This window comes from Asterias amurensis, chromosome 2, assembly GCF_032118995.1.
Source record: "Asterias amurensis chromosome 2, ASM3211899v1".
In the NCBI taxonomy this organism is placed as follows: Eukaryota; Metazoa; Echinodermata; class Asteroidea; order Forcipulatida; family Asteriidae; genus Asterias; species Asterias amurensis.
In genome coordinates, this window is record NC_092649.1 from 12133007 (window position 1) to 12150749 (window position 17743).

At 35.4% G+C, this 17743-nt stretch overlaps 1 protein-coding gene across 1 annotated transcript in view; it reads left to right on the plus strand.

Annotated features, from left to right (window-relative positions):
- Positions 1-183: 183 nt before the first annotated feature.
- LOC139954166 (sarcospan-like) overlaps positions 184-17743 on the plus strand; it is an 85648-nt gene continuing 68088 nt past the window's right edge. Inside the window, exon 1 of the mRNA XM_071953859.1 lies at positions 184-318. The gene's annotated coding sequence lies outside the window, so the exon portion shown is untranslated. The remainder of the gene's footprint in view (positions 319-17743) is intronic.

Here is a 17743-nt window from a genome sequence, read left to right on the forward strand (position 1 = left end):
ACCAAAGGATTATACTTTGCGGTGGGCCATGGTCAATGGTGCGGATTATCATTTTACGACAAAGCGCGCAACTCATTGAAATAAACGGTCGCCCTCTATTGTTGGGAGCGACCACACTAGTCACACCGCGCGAGCTGATGATGGGAGTCGATTATAAACACTATTGTGTACAATTGCTATACAGCATTGTGTGATCTAGACCTTGTCGTTACGGATGTATATCTAGTCTTGGTAGAGTACAATGTAGGCTTACAGTTAATTGTAAACACAGCCAGGACTTGCTAGATTTATCTTCAGAGGATCCTAACTGTAAATGATGTAAGTATTAGCGTAGTAGCATTTAATGTTGTGTTCAGTATTTTAAAATACCCGTCAAAGCAATGTGTTTGGCTAGACTACAAATTACAACTGTTTGGCGACGTTGCCGAGAACGATTGTAATGTATTGTTTTGAGTTAATCTAGTCGGCTTGTCTGGCTAGGCAACACAGATCAATAATTACTATTTGAATGCGGTGAGACTACTGTCGACTGACAATTGCCGGCTGACAGTCGTTTGACATTAATACAATGTGTACTTGTTGTGTGTCATTGTTACATTAAATATTCAACAAATGGAATGTTGATCAATCAATTGGATGTAGACTGTTGGCTGTTGCATCTTGGTGGAATGTGTTAAGGCTCAACTCCAAGCAAGTAAGTCTAACTTCAGGGTTTTACTCACAACAGGTCCATCCGCTGTCTATATAGCCACATGCCTCCGTCGTCGCCATGTGGAGGAGGGTTACGTTATCGCAATTAGTTTATGGGCTACATATTTTGTTTTAAAATATCTGATTTCAAGCCATAATTTAGCTGATTGATTACTACAAATTTGGTTAAGGCTTTGGTTATTGTTTTAATTCTCAAATATTAAGTGGTTTAGCTATATGATTATGATGAGTACCATGCCCAAGGTTCACAAAAATGAAGTAAACAAATAATGACAATAAATCATCTTTGCGTTTTGAACCCTGCCCTCTTTTCTAGTCAGTTAATAAAACATCTTTTTGGAATCAACACTAAACCTGTTGTGTCAGGGAGTATACATCAATGGCTGTACTGTTTTTTTTAGGTCAGCAATTCTATACAAACTGTGTTGTTGTAGGGCCAATTGCATCCAGTAATAAGATTTCAGGTTGAATCCAATTGGAGGTGATCACTTCCAATTGCAAAATTTTAAAATAAAAAGAAGTGGAATTCAATAGACAAGGTCAGAGAAAATTGAAAAATGCCGCAGTAAATTTGACCTCAAAATTGATGACAATTTTTCTTAGATCAAAAATTGGAACTACTGCATCTTTTAACTGTAAATACTGCAAATCCAATTCCGACGAATGAGAGCCATTTTGTGTGTTCATACCATAATTTTATAAGCAAAAACTGCATATATATTGACTTCAGAAAACTGTCTCTAGAAATTCCCCAGTTTAGCAAGGAGTTTGTGCTCTTAAATGTAAAAGAATTAACTCCAAATTCTGCCAAGTGGACATATGTTTGACCTGGTTCATGGTTGGTGGTGCATCAAGAGATTGGGACTAGAATATCATTCAGTACAGGAAGAAACATAGACTGCTTCAACATCAGCCTAAGCCCAGCTGTTACATGACCTTAGTCAGGCAGTCTACCTTCTGTCTCTATGACCTTCTGCCTTGTTATAATATGCATGGTTGGCTTGTGTTTCTATGGTGTTTGTGACAATTTGTAGTGAAAATTATAGATACTGTGCAAACAATACTATAGATGGTTGGGTGTCTAATATTTAAAATCTTATGTTATCAAAGCTTCTTGTCAGCATTTTGGGAATCCCTGTCCTGTTCATTCAGAGTTTTTATTTTATTTGATTACACATCCAGCCATACAATTAGCGGTTATTACAAAGTGAAACAAGAAGAACATTTTAGAATTAGATGTGGGAGGAAAACCCCAATAATAGGGAAAACACAGTCAATCAGATGGATTAAAAACTAAATCCATATGCAATGCTTCCAGTCTGAGGTGGGATCTGAACCAGCGTCCACAGAGGTGAAAGGCAGGGAAAGAAACCACTCAGCTTACCTGAGTTGTTTGTTAACATTTGTTGTATGAGTGATACAATATTCTAAATATTAAGACAAGCAAGTTAACAAGTCTCCCCTTGAAGAAATATTATCTTATTTCTAGGTAGCCTTGATCAAGGCAGTCGAATTATTCACTCCGAAAAAAGACCGCCGCTGTGTAAAAACCCACCCGTATTCACTGTGCGTAAAACCCACCCGTATTCACTGTGCGTAACATCGCACGACACGATGCCCCCGTACACTATCCGCATGCGGAGGCCGTCAGGCCGACAGCCTTGTAGGATCTGTATCTTCCGGGTTTAATGTGTTGTATTGAAAGAATTCCAATAGTGGACGAAATTGGGGGGGCTCGAGGATATGCTAGTATGCAGCTCATGAATATGTATATCGTTCGTCAGACCTATCAGACAACACAGGATGTGAGACAAATGAATTATTCATTTTGACGACCAATCACGCACTTCCCTTATCACGACCTTTGGACCCTATCATGCGTCCGTGGTGGTGGTGTGTGAGGTAAACATGTCTCGTCTTTCGCGGGCATTATGGTAATGAGCTGACCGTGGGAAATCTTCGCTTATTATAGTAATGAGGTCAGTGGCTTCAACACAGATCCTACAAGGCTGTCGGCCTGACGGCCTCCGCATGCGGATAGTGTACGGGGGCATCGTGTCGTGCGATGTTACGCACAGTGAATACGGGTGGGTTTTACGCACAGTGAATACGGGTGGGTTTGTACACAGCGGCGGTCTTTTTTCGGAGTGAATAGTTCGACTGCCTTGAGCAAGGCTAATTTCTAGGAGATTTTGACCATGAATAAAAGAACAGTCACCACTTTCATATATCAAAAAATAATGGGTAAGCAATTATGCAAATATGGCTATTATTTATGGTAAACCTTTTTTTAAAAACCACCCTGTATAGTTAATGTTATTATGACATTGTAATTTATAATTGGTACATGTTCCAACTTCTAAAATACAACATTATCCAGACTTGAATTGTAATGTGTTTCATATTACAACTAGTTATAATATGAGTACTATGGTCAGTAGTACAAAACACGTTAGCTTCTTATCTTCCTGTCATTAGTTTACAGCAATAAGATTCAGCGATAAAATACAACATTTTGTAAACAACATTTTGCCTCTAAAGAATCAAAGAAATCAGCCTGTTTTTTTTTTAAATTACACTTATTTCGATAACTTTTGGATTTAAGGGTAATTCTTTCATAACAAGTTCTATAACTTTCAGATTCAGGAAAGGACTTTGAAGTTATAAAAAGAAAGAAAAATAAGCCTTTCACCCCTGTGGATTTGGGATTCAATTATTTTTATAAAGTAGATTTGGTGTTCCACCCCCCTGATTGTAGTTTTGGCCTAATTTCCTTATTTTAGGTTAACCTACCACATCTACATTATTCTAGCTGAGCATTTCTTTGTCATCTTCTCTAAATAGTTAGGTCTATCTTTAAGTCTAATCGGTAACAGCTGCAAATTACTACCAGAATCCCATGGTTTCTTTCTGAGAAAGATATCAATAAATGATATGCCTTTTCGTAACTTTCTTCTCAATCCCTCAAGTTAAATCAAATTTGAACTGTTGTTAATATTGTTCAGATTGAATGCAGACTTGAATTACACACATTGTATGTAAATGCTTCTTTGTATTTATGCCGAGTTGGATTTCATTACATTTGATAGCGCCACGATGCCAATGTCCTACAAAGTTATTCTATGATTTCCAGATGTGGTCACTAAGGAATAATTCTGCGAAATCAAGATGAAGTCATTCAGGAGTTTTTTTGCTGAATGGTTGAACTTTATTTTAGTCAGCTTGTCATTCTTTTAAATTGTCTTGATATTTCACTCATAAATTTATTATGCTGATGATATTTTTTTCTTTTTGTCTTTTCTGCTTGTATTTGTAATTGTTTAATGGCCAAATAAAGAATAAGAATAAGATAAGATGTGCCTGAAAGAAGGGTATGCGACTCTACACCGTTTTCCATGCAGGCACACTGAATTCCTTGGTCCCCCCACCCCCAGTAATGAAAGGAAGTAAAGCAATGTTTCTGGAAAAAAGAAAAAATTACTGGTACATTTTGGATGCTAGAAATACCCCTTTAGTAACTTTTAGTATGACTACTTTAGACTAATTAATATACATTGGATTTTGATTCTTTTACCTTTCTCCGTATGGTATGTTTGATGCAATCAAATGTTAGAGACATAGTGCCTTTTGTAAACCAATTACATTGCAGAATATACTGACCATAGGTTAATATTTTGCTCTTTGGTAATTTTATGAAAGATTAATTCTTGGCCAAGGATGGGCCTTGAGTGAGTAACTCAAATTCAAATTTTGGTAACTCAACTGCCTCAACCTTTTTTTTTTACCTGTATTTATTTCAATATGTTTTAATCTACGTATAAAAACAGCTCATGGGTCTGTTACAGTTAAGTCAATAAAATATTTATTATAGGCTAATACAAAATGGCTAAGGAATCAAAAGGAACAATTGAATATAATAATGGTAACAAATGAGATTCATAAGCACAACATGCAGTCAAGTACAAGCATCACAATAGTGAAAAGCAAATAATTTAAGAGAAACTTGAGTTGTATTAAAAACACACGTATGGAATGTACACTGAGAGATAAAGTAATTTTTTGAGGCTCATACTAAAGGAATGGGCATGCTGGGCATTTCCATGGTAACCCGTACTTGTGGTGCATTCAGCACTTAACCACGTAATCTCAAATAATTATTTAAAGACTTGATGTCTTGACATTTACAAAATTTTAAAATAATTGACAGAAGTGCATTTCTGATAATCATACCTCCATTTAAAAAAAACAAAAAAACTGGCAGCACAAAGATGAATAATGTTGCATCACAAGGCATTACTGATGACGTGGTTGTGTTATATTGAAAAGATCCTAAATTTGTGCTTTGGAAAAATGCTGAAATAGATTTTTTTCTTTTTTTTCCCCACTGAAATTTCAAAGTGTGATTGTTATTTGCAAGATCAAGTTTATCCCCCAAATGACCTTTGTTTTGAGGCAGTTCTGTTTGGCAACCGTATCTCGTTCATCCTCATGTCTTATCAAAACAAAATTCAGTTTAGGCTTGACATTACAGATCACAACGTGATTCACCCCTAGAGTCTGTCATATTCCACATGGAGTGCTATGAGACTGTGCAGTCTGAGGCACCAAAAGGGTTCAAAACTATAGATTGTTACAGGTTTGTTTTCTGAAAGGTTAAACTTGTTTTAGTTGTCATCATTTACAAGTTCTCTCGTTTTTCACTCATAAATATATTATGCAGTCTGTATGATAATTGTTTTATAAGATAAGCAAAATATACTTGTCGGGTGTCTGGAAGAAGGAGGAATGCACACAAAGTATGTTTTCCTAGTAGCAAAAAGCTTTAAAAAACTACAAGATTGTAAACAGAAAACAAGGGCAAATGTAGATGTGAGTTTTAGATGAAGTTGGTGAATGGACCGACTGGCTAATTGTAATTGGTTCATTCAGTCACTGGTTTTCATTTCACTTCATTTATTCTGGTTGTGAAGCCAAGGATTCTCAGAAAAGCGAATTTAGTCACTGTACTAGCCAAGAACCTAGTCGAAGAAGACAAGGAAGGAAGTTTTGGTTTTAGATGTAGGAGGAAAAGAAATTGAAAATTATTCCAGGGAAACTTACACAGTCAGGTAGGGACTGAAAACCCAATCTCATAGAACAATAATGGTTCATTGTCTTGCTTAAAGGCAGTGGACACTATTGGTAGTTACTCAAAATAATTATCAGCATAAAACCTCACTTGGTAACAAGTAATGGGGAGAGGTTGATAGTATAAAACATTGTGAGAAACGGCTCCCTCTGAAGTGACGTAGTTTTCGAGATAGAAGTAATTTTCAACGAATTTGATTTCGAGACCTCAAGTTTAGAACTTGAGGTCTCGAAATCAACCATCTAAACTCACACAACTTCGTGTGACAAGGGTGTTTTTTCTTTCATTATTATCTTGTAACTTTGACGACCAATTGAGCTCAAATTTTCACAGGTTCGTTGTTTTATGCATATGTTGAGATACACCAAGTGAGAAGACTGGTCCTTGACAATTTCCAATAGTGTCCACTGCTTTTAAGGACACAAGTGTTGAGACCGAGACTTGAACCCACACTCTGCTGACCAGAAAACCCCAAAGCTTTAGAGGAGTCGATGCAATTGACCGCTCGGCCACAACATGCGTCAAAACGGTGAAACTATACTCCACCATATAAATTATTCAGCTAACAATCTGTCGCTATAATCAGCAAAAGAACAGCCATCAACACAAGCTTTTAAGATTTGGAGGACAGTTATTAGTAATATGCATACTAGCTGATAGGAAGACCAGGTAAAGTGTAGGTGTGTGTTGAATGATTGAATCTTTAGCTTCAAGTCATAAATCAACTAATAAGCTATACACCTCGTCATGGTTGGTTATCATAAATTTCATTCTCATTCAAAACCGCGCTTGCATAGAATTTTTAGATCAAGGGAGCCCCCTTTCTGCTTTCGAATGCAAAACGGCATCCAAGCTCCTAGTCCCGTCACTTTACCCTGAAGGGTGGATCGATACCCTAGTCTGTTTTTTCACAGGTTCAGCATATTTTTGCCTTTGAGAGTCAAGTGTAAGAGACAGGGTTACAGACTGAAAGGAATATTAGCGGACAGAGATTTAACAGATTTATGGAAGGTTGGAGGGTAGTGAGGAGGCATTTAATGAAATCACTTTTGATTCTATTTATGCCGGTGTTAAATGAAAAGCCTGTATAGAGAAGTAGAAATGGCATGGATGTATGTGGGGAATATGTGGAGACAAATAGCGGTTTGGTGCCGTAGCTTCCATTTTCTGTATTTCCTATATTGTCGCAGTGTTGCTTTTGAGTGGCAGACCATATTTTCCCTATTTTTTTTTAGCAACACCATTAGTTTATAAGGACAATTTTCACGTACAACATCCATATGTTTAGAAGGATAAGAACACTCAATATAGAGTGTTATTGTTCTTTGATTGTTTCCCCAATGATGTTGAGATTAGGGGCCTATTTCTTTTTCCCTAAATGGTGGGTATTTTGTTCACCTTAGATTATTACTGTGTTCAAATCATACCAGAAATGATCATACTGGGAATGTGTTTAGGTTTCAAAGCTTCCGATCATTTTGTTTGAAGTGTGATTGTAAGAATTGCTAATTATTCATTCATTAACCCATTAATTTTTTTAATTTTTTTATTGTCATATTGGTGAAAAACAACATGAAAACAATTTGTTGGTCATATGTAATGTAGTGTGTACAAATAGTAAGAATTCAAGCAAATACAAGATCAATAGCCGTTACTTATGTAGTTTAAAAGGCACTAACCATAAAGGTAATATCGCAGAAGATTTTGGGAAAGCACCGATAGAAAATTTAATTAAAGCCATTGGACCCTTTCGGTAAACAGTATTGTCCAAGGCCCACATTTCGTGTATCACGACTTCTATATCAAGTAACAAACCTGTGAAAATTTGGGCTTAATCGGTCATCGGAGTCGGCAGAAAATCACGGGAAAACCCACCCTTGTATCCGCGCGTTTCGCCGTGTCATGACATGTGTTTAAAATAAATCTGTAATTCTCGTTAACGAGAATTGATATTGTTTTACTGTTTTCTCAAAGAGTAAAGCATTTCATGGAATAATATTTCAAGAGAAGTATTTCACCACTACCTTCTGTAAACCCTGTAAGTTATTTGTAAATCTGTGAACCTTTTTTTTTTTTCTGTACCGAAAGGGTCCAATGGCTTAAAAACAAAACAAAAATTGAAAATAGGAACAGCCACTAAAGACCCAAGGGAAAAAATCCTTCAATTATGGGCTTTCAAGCATCCAGCTTAAAAAAAAAAAAAAATGCAATAAGTCTTCATGTGTGTTGAAAAGCCCCATTAACAAATTCCCTTTGTGACATACCCAATGTTAATAAACAAGTAATGTGTAATGTTTGATTAAATGGCCGACTGTGTTAGTCGACGAGGTGAAAGGAAAACCGTCAGTTTCGAGGCATGTTTGTGTGGATCATTGTATTCTACTTTTAAAACATCTTTCCAACCATGCATTTTATAAAAAAGGGTTACATATGCTTTTTATAGACCAACTCGTCCGATCCAAGGCAACGTGTTCCTTGAACCTTATGCTGTAAGCAGATGAGAATAGTGGATCAATGTTGAATAGCTAGACACATGTACTAAGAAAGAGAAAGATATATTTATAAATAATACATTGCCAACCTTGACAAGACCTAATTACTAGGTCACCACTTTAGGCAGGTTCTCAGTAGTCTTTCTTAAGGAGTTCTAAGTCAACAGAACTAGGTTATGGAAGCAAATCGCCCCAGTCTTAAAATAACGTTCAATGCCCCTGACAAGAATCCACCCTGTAAGCCTTTAACATAATTAGCCTAAAATTAGCCGTAATAAGCTGGAACAAATTGTGATGATCAATTAGTGTAGTGAACAGATAGTAATCACAGTGCGTGATGAGTCCAGATTCTTACTGCTATCCCAGCAGGCTATATTCAGTCTCTTATACAGTCATCAATCATTTATTATTAAAGATGCTGTGTCAAATTTTTTGCCGATTTGACCCGAGATGGGGGTCGAGAAAGTTACAAGCTTTCATTTGAGCCATTGCTCGAAAAAGTCCACCAATTATTAGTAGCAGTGAAATAAAGTGCTCAAAATTAGTTTTTGTCGGGATCCTGACAATATATCACGTGACCAATTCTTATGTGTTTTATAAGAAACGTTTTAAATTTTTGTCATGGTTCCTGACCATTAAAATGAAAAAGTTAAACTTGTTTATGTTAGAGCGGGTGATACTCTTTGGAATACCATTCACTCAAAAAAAATATTTTTTAATGTTTGGGTCAAAAAATCTGACATAGCATCTTGAAAGCCACTATACACTTTCAGTAAACAGTATTGTCCAAGTCCCATGTATCACAACTTAAAAATTATTATTATTATTATATTATTATTTATTCAAAATAACAACCTGTAAAAATTTAGGCTCAATCGGTCATCGGAGTCGGGAGAAAATAACAAGAAAACCCACTCTTGTTTCCGCGCGTTTCGCCATGTCATGACATGGGTTTATAATAAATCCGTAATTCTCGCTATCGAGAATTGATATTGTTTTAATGTTTTCTCAAAAAGTAAAGCATTTCATGGAACAATATTTCAAGAGAAGTGTTTCACCATTACCTTCTGTAAACTCTGTAAATTATTTGTAAATCTGTGACTTTTTTTTTTTTTTTTCTGTACCGAAAGTGTATAATGGCTTTAAACATAGAAAGGCACTGGACAGTATTTGGTAATTACTCAAAAATATATATTAGCATACAAACTTACTTGTAATGCGCTAAGGAGAGCTCTTGATAGTATAAAACATTTTGATAAGCGACCTTGCTCTATGGGTATATACAATATACATTTTGGAATAGACTTGCACGTCTAAAACACATGTCTAGAACTCAAACTACGACTATATTTTTCTTCGAAATTGACCTTACTTTTTAAATTTTACTCAAACAAAAACCTTAAAAATACAAAATTCCCAAAGCAATTTTTTTTGAAGAAATAATTTGCTAAATTTAACATTGAATTGAAAAATCAAACTTGGGACTTAATTGCGTTTTTTTTTAGAAACCCCATTTGCCAACCACTCCTAAATTTGTGCTACTAATGCATGGGTTTACATGTATTTATAGCATTATATTGAGGAGTTTATACAAGGCTTTTCTAGTTAATTTTTATAGATTGTAAAAAAAACTTATTTTCACTTGGCAAATATAAATTCTACAAAATATGTAGGCGAAAGCTAAAATCAAAATTCACCAAGATTTATTTTGATAACAACTTGAACTTTCATGAAGATCATTTAAAGGTCAGGTGATGTACATATAGCTGCCAAGTGCCAATAGATGCAAAATTCTGTCCAATTTATTTGGCTTATAGGACTCTGTCAGGCTTGAATGTAATTTACTCCCAAAATGAATCCAACACATTGAGAGCTTCATCACAAAAGTTCACTGTCCTTTAGCTAACAATCTTACCAATTATAAGCCAGCCCCCCCCCCCAGAAGGAGGCTTGATCATGAATGAATAAGTATTAAGTATCAAGAAAGTGATCTTTGCCTCTTTTTCACTTTTAAGTTGAAGCGGAAAAATGAACAGACTGAATTTAAGTTGATCCATCACTACCATCAAACAGAGAGAGACAAAACGATGTCTGGTTATATTATGTTCATGTTTCATTGAATGGATTCTAATTGATGGTTTGGGAATACTAGGTGCGTGTACTCCACACTGTAGGTTTTCTTTTTGAATTCAAGAAAGAAATACAGCGGGTCGATAATGATACTCTTAATGAAGGTGTTGTACAGAACTGCCAGCCATAGCTGTAGTGCTGATATAATTGATTGTACCTCTAACAAGTTTCCATCAATCAAGATATTGAGGCTGGGTGGATGGGAGTTATTGTTGCTCGATGAAGCAGATGTTTCTTTCAGATGAATAATGCAATATTCTCCAGCTGCCGATTTGGGAAATTGTAACAATTTATGTGTACTATTGTTAAAGAGTATACTAGTATTGAGCATATACAATAATTCACCGAATTAGTGGTATTGAAAAAAAAGGGTGGAATATTTAATGAGAAAAAAGAGAGGAGAAAAAGTGGAATATTTAATAGCACAAAGCAGTTGCAAGTACGTTTAATCCTAGTAATGCTACAGCTGCTGACTATGGGGAATGGTGTGGTATTGTTAAGAAATACTAGTATTTAGCATATAAAAACAACAATTAACTGAATGTATTGAAAAAAGTAGAATATTTAATAGCACCAAGCAGTTACATGTACATGTGAAAGTCTAAAATGTTTTAGTAGTTTCAAAAGAAGACATTGACATTCATTCTTCTTGGAGAATCATTCTGTGTACCATCATCCATGTACTTTAATGAAAAATGAGGCAATTAGTTCATTATTAAAATACGAAGCATAAATTACTCTAAACTTTCTCTTGATGTAGCCTTATTAAAATGAGGCAAAAGGAACACTAAAAGTATATAGAAATGGTTGGTAAGAAGAAGAGGTTGTTCAATCATGACCCTAGGAGCATTGGTTTAAACTGAAGGTGGACGCTTGGTTATCACTCTTAAAATTAATGACAATAAACAGTTTTGGTTAGAAACCTACATCAGCTTTCCATAGTATAAAGCATTTGGAGAAACATTTCACTTCGAACTGGTGCAGTTGTAAAAAATATATCCGTTGTTATGGCCCCCAATTTGAATCTGAGAAATGTTACTACGGTAAGATTGTGTATCCCTTTTTAGGGATTATTCTTCCTGCTTGGACTATTCACTCTCGATTGTCTGCGACTTCTCAAAATATATGACCACCAAACTTGGACAGGTTAGTTTTTTTTGTATTTATCTACATTCATATAGGTTTTTAAAAACCATCAAAAGCCAAAGGTATACTTTGCCTTTAAAGGGTCTATGTAACTTTTGTAGGACAAAATACACAATGTCCACAGATTTACACTAAACTTACACAGTTTGAAGATAATGATAGTAGAAAGCTTCCCTGAAAATACTACGTGCTGAGGTGCTGTAGTTTTGGGGAAATGAGTAAAACAATGTCATGAAAATAATTTTCGTCTTGTGAGACGAAAATTATTTTAATCATTTACAAACAAATTTTCATGACATTGTTTTACTCATTTCTCAAAAACTACAGCACCTCAGTAAGTAAGATTTGAAGGGAAGCTTTCCACTATCATTATCTTCAAACCCTGTAAGTTTAATGTAAATCTATGGACATTTTGAAAAGGTATCCAAATCCTTGAATGCAAATGAATCCAAGAGACTCTGGTATGCATGTTCTGTTGATAAATGATGTTATCCACCACAAGCAATGTATTACCTCACCCTAGCCTAGCATAAAAAACTCACTCTTGCTTCATGTGAAATGAGACATGTTACTCCTTCGTCTGTTTACCCTGATATCAAGAAGGAGACTTCATCCATAATAATGTATGTGCTTTCTCCTTCTATGATGTATTCACTAAAAGTGTTATGTATCGTCACACTCCAGAATGATGAATAAGTGTTAGGGTTCGTTTCTCGCTGTTGAGTGGTAAAGCTTAAAGGAGATACCATCTTTACAGACGAATGCTGAAAAATGCTTCTTGAACCGAAGGGCATGTGCTTATAGCAAACTCAAAGTACATATCCTCCCTACTGTTAAAAAAAAATCCTTTTTATATTTAAAAAGTGTTGTGTATAGGAGAGAATAACTTCAGATCTTCTTGCCTACATTATCACTATATTTGACATAATCAGCCAAATGTTACAACTCGGGAAGGGCTACACTTAAAGCAATCGCACAACATCGGTAAACAGTATTGTCCAAAGGCCCACACTTTGTGTATCACAATTTATATATAAAATAACAAACATGTATAAATTTAGGCTCAATCGGTCATCAGAGTCGGGGAAAAAAAACAAACACCCTTGTTTCCGCACGTTTCACTGTGTCATGACATGTGTTTAAAATAAATCTGATATTCTCGATATCGAGAATTGATAATTGTTTTAATGTTTTCTCAAAAAGTAAAGCATTTCATGGAATAATATTTTAATGGAAGTCTTCTGTTACGAAAGTGTCCAATGGCTTTAAATGATTAAATTTTCCTTCAATACATGTAGCAGAGTTTCTTGGAATCATGAAAGGAATGATATTGATGCATTGGCACTACAACCTTAGGTGCTGAACATTCTGACGCTCAGGTTTTTCATTCAGTGGTCATGAAGCGCATAGAGTGCACCATGTCTTAATATCAAAATCGAATAAATGAGGGTCATTGGGAAGAAATTTCAATGGTTATGTATATACATACATGAAGCACTGGACGTAGCTACATGTACTGCATGGTGGTTTACCTTCACACACATTTCCCACATTAATTTTGAATACAATGTCGCAATAAGCAGTTCTAAATGTGTTTACATGTCTGTAGTGCTGAAGACAATAACCAAATAAATATTGAAATGTTTTTGATGTATCGTCAAGAATATGTAGGTTGGGTTTTTAAGTGTCAAGTAGTCTGAGTTAAACTACCCTAGTTCAAATTACTGAAGTCTGAGTTTAGGATAATAATCAAATAATTATTGAAGCTATGTTTTTGATGTATTGTCAAGAATATGTAAATCTGTTTTTTTTTATGTAAATCTGTGTCAAGAAGACTGAGTTGTAATACCCTTGTTCAAGTCAAGTAATTCTTAGTTGTGGTAGCCTCGTCTAAGACAAGTACTAGTCCGACACTTTACTGATGTAACTCACAAGTTGCATCTCCTTGAGGTGATCCCCTGGCTGCCGCTTCCCAGGTTGTATCGTAAACTGGGGTGTGATCCCAGTGGTTTCACGGCAGTTTACGGCTGTATGGCTTCTAACTGGCACCCCGAACAAAGACATTGACAAAATATAGAGCCACTGCATGTTGGTTCAAATCCCGCTCTGGTAAATTTTTCTTTGCTCAACTCCAATCATTAAAAATGATTCCCTTGTGGTTTATTTTTTTGATGAGTTGAATTTGTGTGACATGCTCTAGTCATAGTCCCAGAATTGTTTCTCACTCGGGATGTATGTCGCATTGTGAGAAATTTATTGAAAATCAATAATGTAAAATTATATAATTTATTTATTTTTCTATTTGTCAACAATAAAGCTTTTAAAAAAACCTTCTAAATTTGTCGGTTAATTGAAAACAGGAGATTTTTAATTACTTTACTCTTCCAGATTTATTTTCTCATGAATTGTCTGCATGTTAGTGTGCCCTGATTAAGCAGCAGAATAAATCACATGTAAATACTCAACAGGCTTTACTATTACATGTTGAAACATGATGACTGTGTAATAGAGGAAGGTTTTTTGGCCCCTAAGAAGTCTGTATTAATCATCAGTTAATTACATACACCTAACAGAACCCAACAACCACAGCCAATTGTATTGCAATATAAAAATCTAGTAAACATGGCAACCTTGAAGTGCATTAGGGTGGAAACCTGACTTTCATTGATGCGTTGTCATGGCAATGCCTCTCGATCTGTTCTCATTTTTAGCCTTGTCCTTAAGATGGAAGCTTCATCAGCGTAATGGTTTGATTTGGAATAATAAGTGATGATGATGTGAAAATGCTGATATTCATTTTGTCCACTTGACGGTCAATTTCATCAGAAATACTTGGTTTCAACGGTGTGGAAATCTGTTTTTAGATATTAAGGAACAAAAATTTGGTAGATTTTTTAATTGTGTGTTAGTTTTAAAACTGATATTAAATACAATCAATCTGTGAACATTTTCATCAGAAATAATTTGTTAAGAAAATGGGGATTTTGTATACAAATAAATTTAAGAACTTTGGAAATTTTTGAAACCAAATAAAACAATTGTGCTTTAAATGCTTGTGTCTTTGGTAAAGAGGAAAAGGCTATAATAGAAAAACAAACTGTACTGTAGTCCAAAGAATAAACAAGTCATAAATAAAATTGAGCACTGAACAAGATTTGAATGACAGTTTATTTTTTTTAAACCACAAAGTAAGGGCATTGTCTGGCTGTTTCATTTCCTTTAATAGTCCTCTTAATTTCGGCCTTCTTCCAGAGTCCTACACAATGTTATTGTTTATTTCTCATGAGATCGGTCTCAATGTTCTTACATGTGGCTTATAATAAATCCCATCTTCATCCGACCTAGACAGGGAAGGCTCGAGCATGCAAATATTCCCTCGTTACCGACAGGAAAATAGCGTTCTGTTATTCCCCCCAGATGTAAATACCTTAAAGGTTCTATTTGCAGAACACAGACCAGATCAATTCCATTCTCTACTAATGTGGATTTTTCATCTCTATTGTAAAGAAAAAGAAAATGCCAGAAACTGAATAAACAAAAGTATGGGAAATCCAATCCAGGCGTGACACCTTTATACAGTGTTTATTGGTAAGAGCGTGTTGTGTTTCATTGGATGGTTCGTTGTCAGTATAGCATGGAACTTTGCCCATGGACCCATCCAATGTTTGTTTAGGTACTTATTATTCTATTAGGGACCAGACTCAATTGGTTTCTCTGTGTAGTGTTGCACTTGAGATGCCTTTGTGGCTAAACACAAAAAGTCAGCGTTGTTGTTTTCTTCCGAGATTAAAGGCACTGAACACATTTGATAGTTTTCAAAGTCCAGTATTCTCACTTGGCGTGTTTAAACATGCATAAAATCTGTGAAAATTTTTGCTCAATTGGTCGTCAAAGTTGCCCAAGTAAATAATGAAAGAAAAAACACTCTCGTTTCACAAATTTGTGTGCTTCAAGAAGCCTGAATAAGGCGTCAGGTCTTTCTCAGTTTTAAAGATTTATGTGATAAATTACCTCTTTCTCAGTCACTACGAATCCTCAGAGAGAGTCTCTTCTCACAATTTTTTTATACTGTCAACTTGCTTGTTACCAAGTAAGTTTTTATGCTAATATATAGTTTGTTAGTAGTTAAAACCAGATGTGTCCAGTGCCTTTAAACATAAAGATAAGGATGGCACACAATCCTGGGTTAAATTTAAAGATGTATGGTTCGAATGTGAGTGTAATCTCTATCCAAGGACGATTTTCTCTCAGTAATGCACATTTATAAATGTCGAATTTATCAAAGAAATTCACCATTATGAAAAATTAATATTGTTGTTGTGGAAGCGGTAGTAGTAATGCATAATAATGCCAAACATGTTTACGGTAAGTCCAAACTCTATCCCGAATGTCAAATGAAATGTAGTTCAAGTTAAAGAACGCATATATTTTTCTGTCTAAAAAAAGTGAAGGACCACAAAAATCACTGCTGCTTTGTTTCAATTGCTGCAACTGTAAGCCCTTTTAGAATTAGTAAATGGTTGTGTCAACTTTTCTCCTATGTATTAAAACACTTTTAGAAGCAATTCTTTTCTAAGAAATGAGTTTTTAATAGAAAGCGGGTTCAAAACAGTTTCAGTCTGAGAAATGATTCATGCACAAAACATTTGTCAGATTGTGTAATCTAATCACAGGTTATTCTTCTTGTGCAGACATAATCGTCTCAGATTTCCGGCGACGGTACCCCAAAAGTGCTTCCTTTTGAAATGAAATTTTCACAGGTTTAACCGTTGTATTTTTGGTAAATATCTTTATTTTATACGGGATTAATGGAACTGTTCCCGAAGCCAGAAGGTATACTTTGCCTTTAAAAAGCCCCCCCCCCCCCCTGTCTATAAAGACAATTTTACTCTTGTGTCAGTATTAAAGGGAAGGTACATGTTTGGTAATTACTCAAAAGAAATATTATCATAACAATTTCCAAATGGTTACGAGTAATGGAGAGCTGTTGATGGTATAAAATATTGTGAGAAACGGCTCCCTCTGAAGTAGCGTAGATTTTGAAAAAGAGGTAATTTCTCACTCAAATAGTCTTTTATTCCTATCTGAAAGCACACAAATTTGTTCAACAAGGGTGTTTTTTATTTCATAATTTTCTCGGAACTTCAATGACCAATTGAGCCCAAATTTTAACAGGCTTGTTATATTATGCTTATGAACATCAAGTGAGAAGACTGATATTTGACAATTACCGAGCGTGTGCCTTCCCTTTAACGTATAAAACATTGTAGTCAGAGTTAGTCTTTATGGATGGTTGGTTTCAAATTTCAAGTTGACTAATTTTTCGTTAGAATGCAGGGAAGGTGTAGTGTACTTTTATTGGCATACTGGTTGGTACAGATCATGCATGATGTGATGTTTCATGTAGCAATGACAGCTTTGCAGGTGGCAGATTAATATTTATTAATTTCTGGTACACCATGTATTTTGTTTTTAAATCAGTATAAGTAGTTGTTCAGAGTTTCATTGTTTTTTTCTCGCTGTTTTGACTGAGGGGGGTTTGGAGCTGTCGTCAAGAATATAACTTCCACACTTGGGCCCAAATAAACAGTGCTGCATAATCAGACAATATTGTTTAAAACAATCTTACTTGACAGAAATGAGCATAATACAGTCACACATTTTTTGACCTACATACAAGGCGGCAATTTACTTCATTCACCACAGAGAGTAAGTGGATGTTTTCAATAATTCCAAGGCTGACTACTGATGGAGCAATGTCTGCAAGGCGCCTTCATTTTTATACATATTAATCTTGATTGCAATAGGTGAATGTTTGTCATTTGGTTTTAATCTTAGTACTCCTCACTAATGATGGCTTATTCTTTTGGCAAGACCTCAAAGTCGAGAGGATAGGAAAAAACACTAGTGTGTTACTGCTGAAAGCTTTGTCGGTCAACGCCCAGCTTCTGGTCAGTTTCTTGGCTAAGTTGCATCAACCGCAAAGCATCAGTCACTTTGAAAAAGCTGGATGTTGATTAGCGAAACTGTTTGCAGTAAAATGTAGTATTTTCTGATCCTGTTGACTTTGCAGTCGTGTACAAAGAGGAAAAAATCACATAGTTATTATAAGATGAACCTGATGAGCCTCTGAACC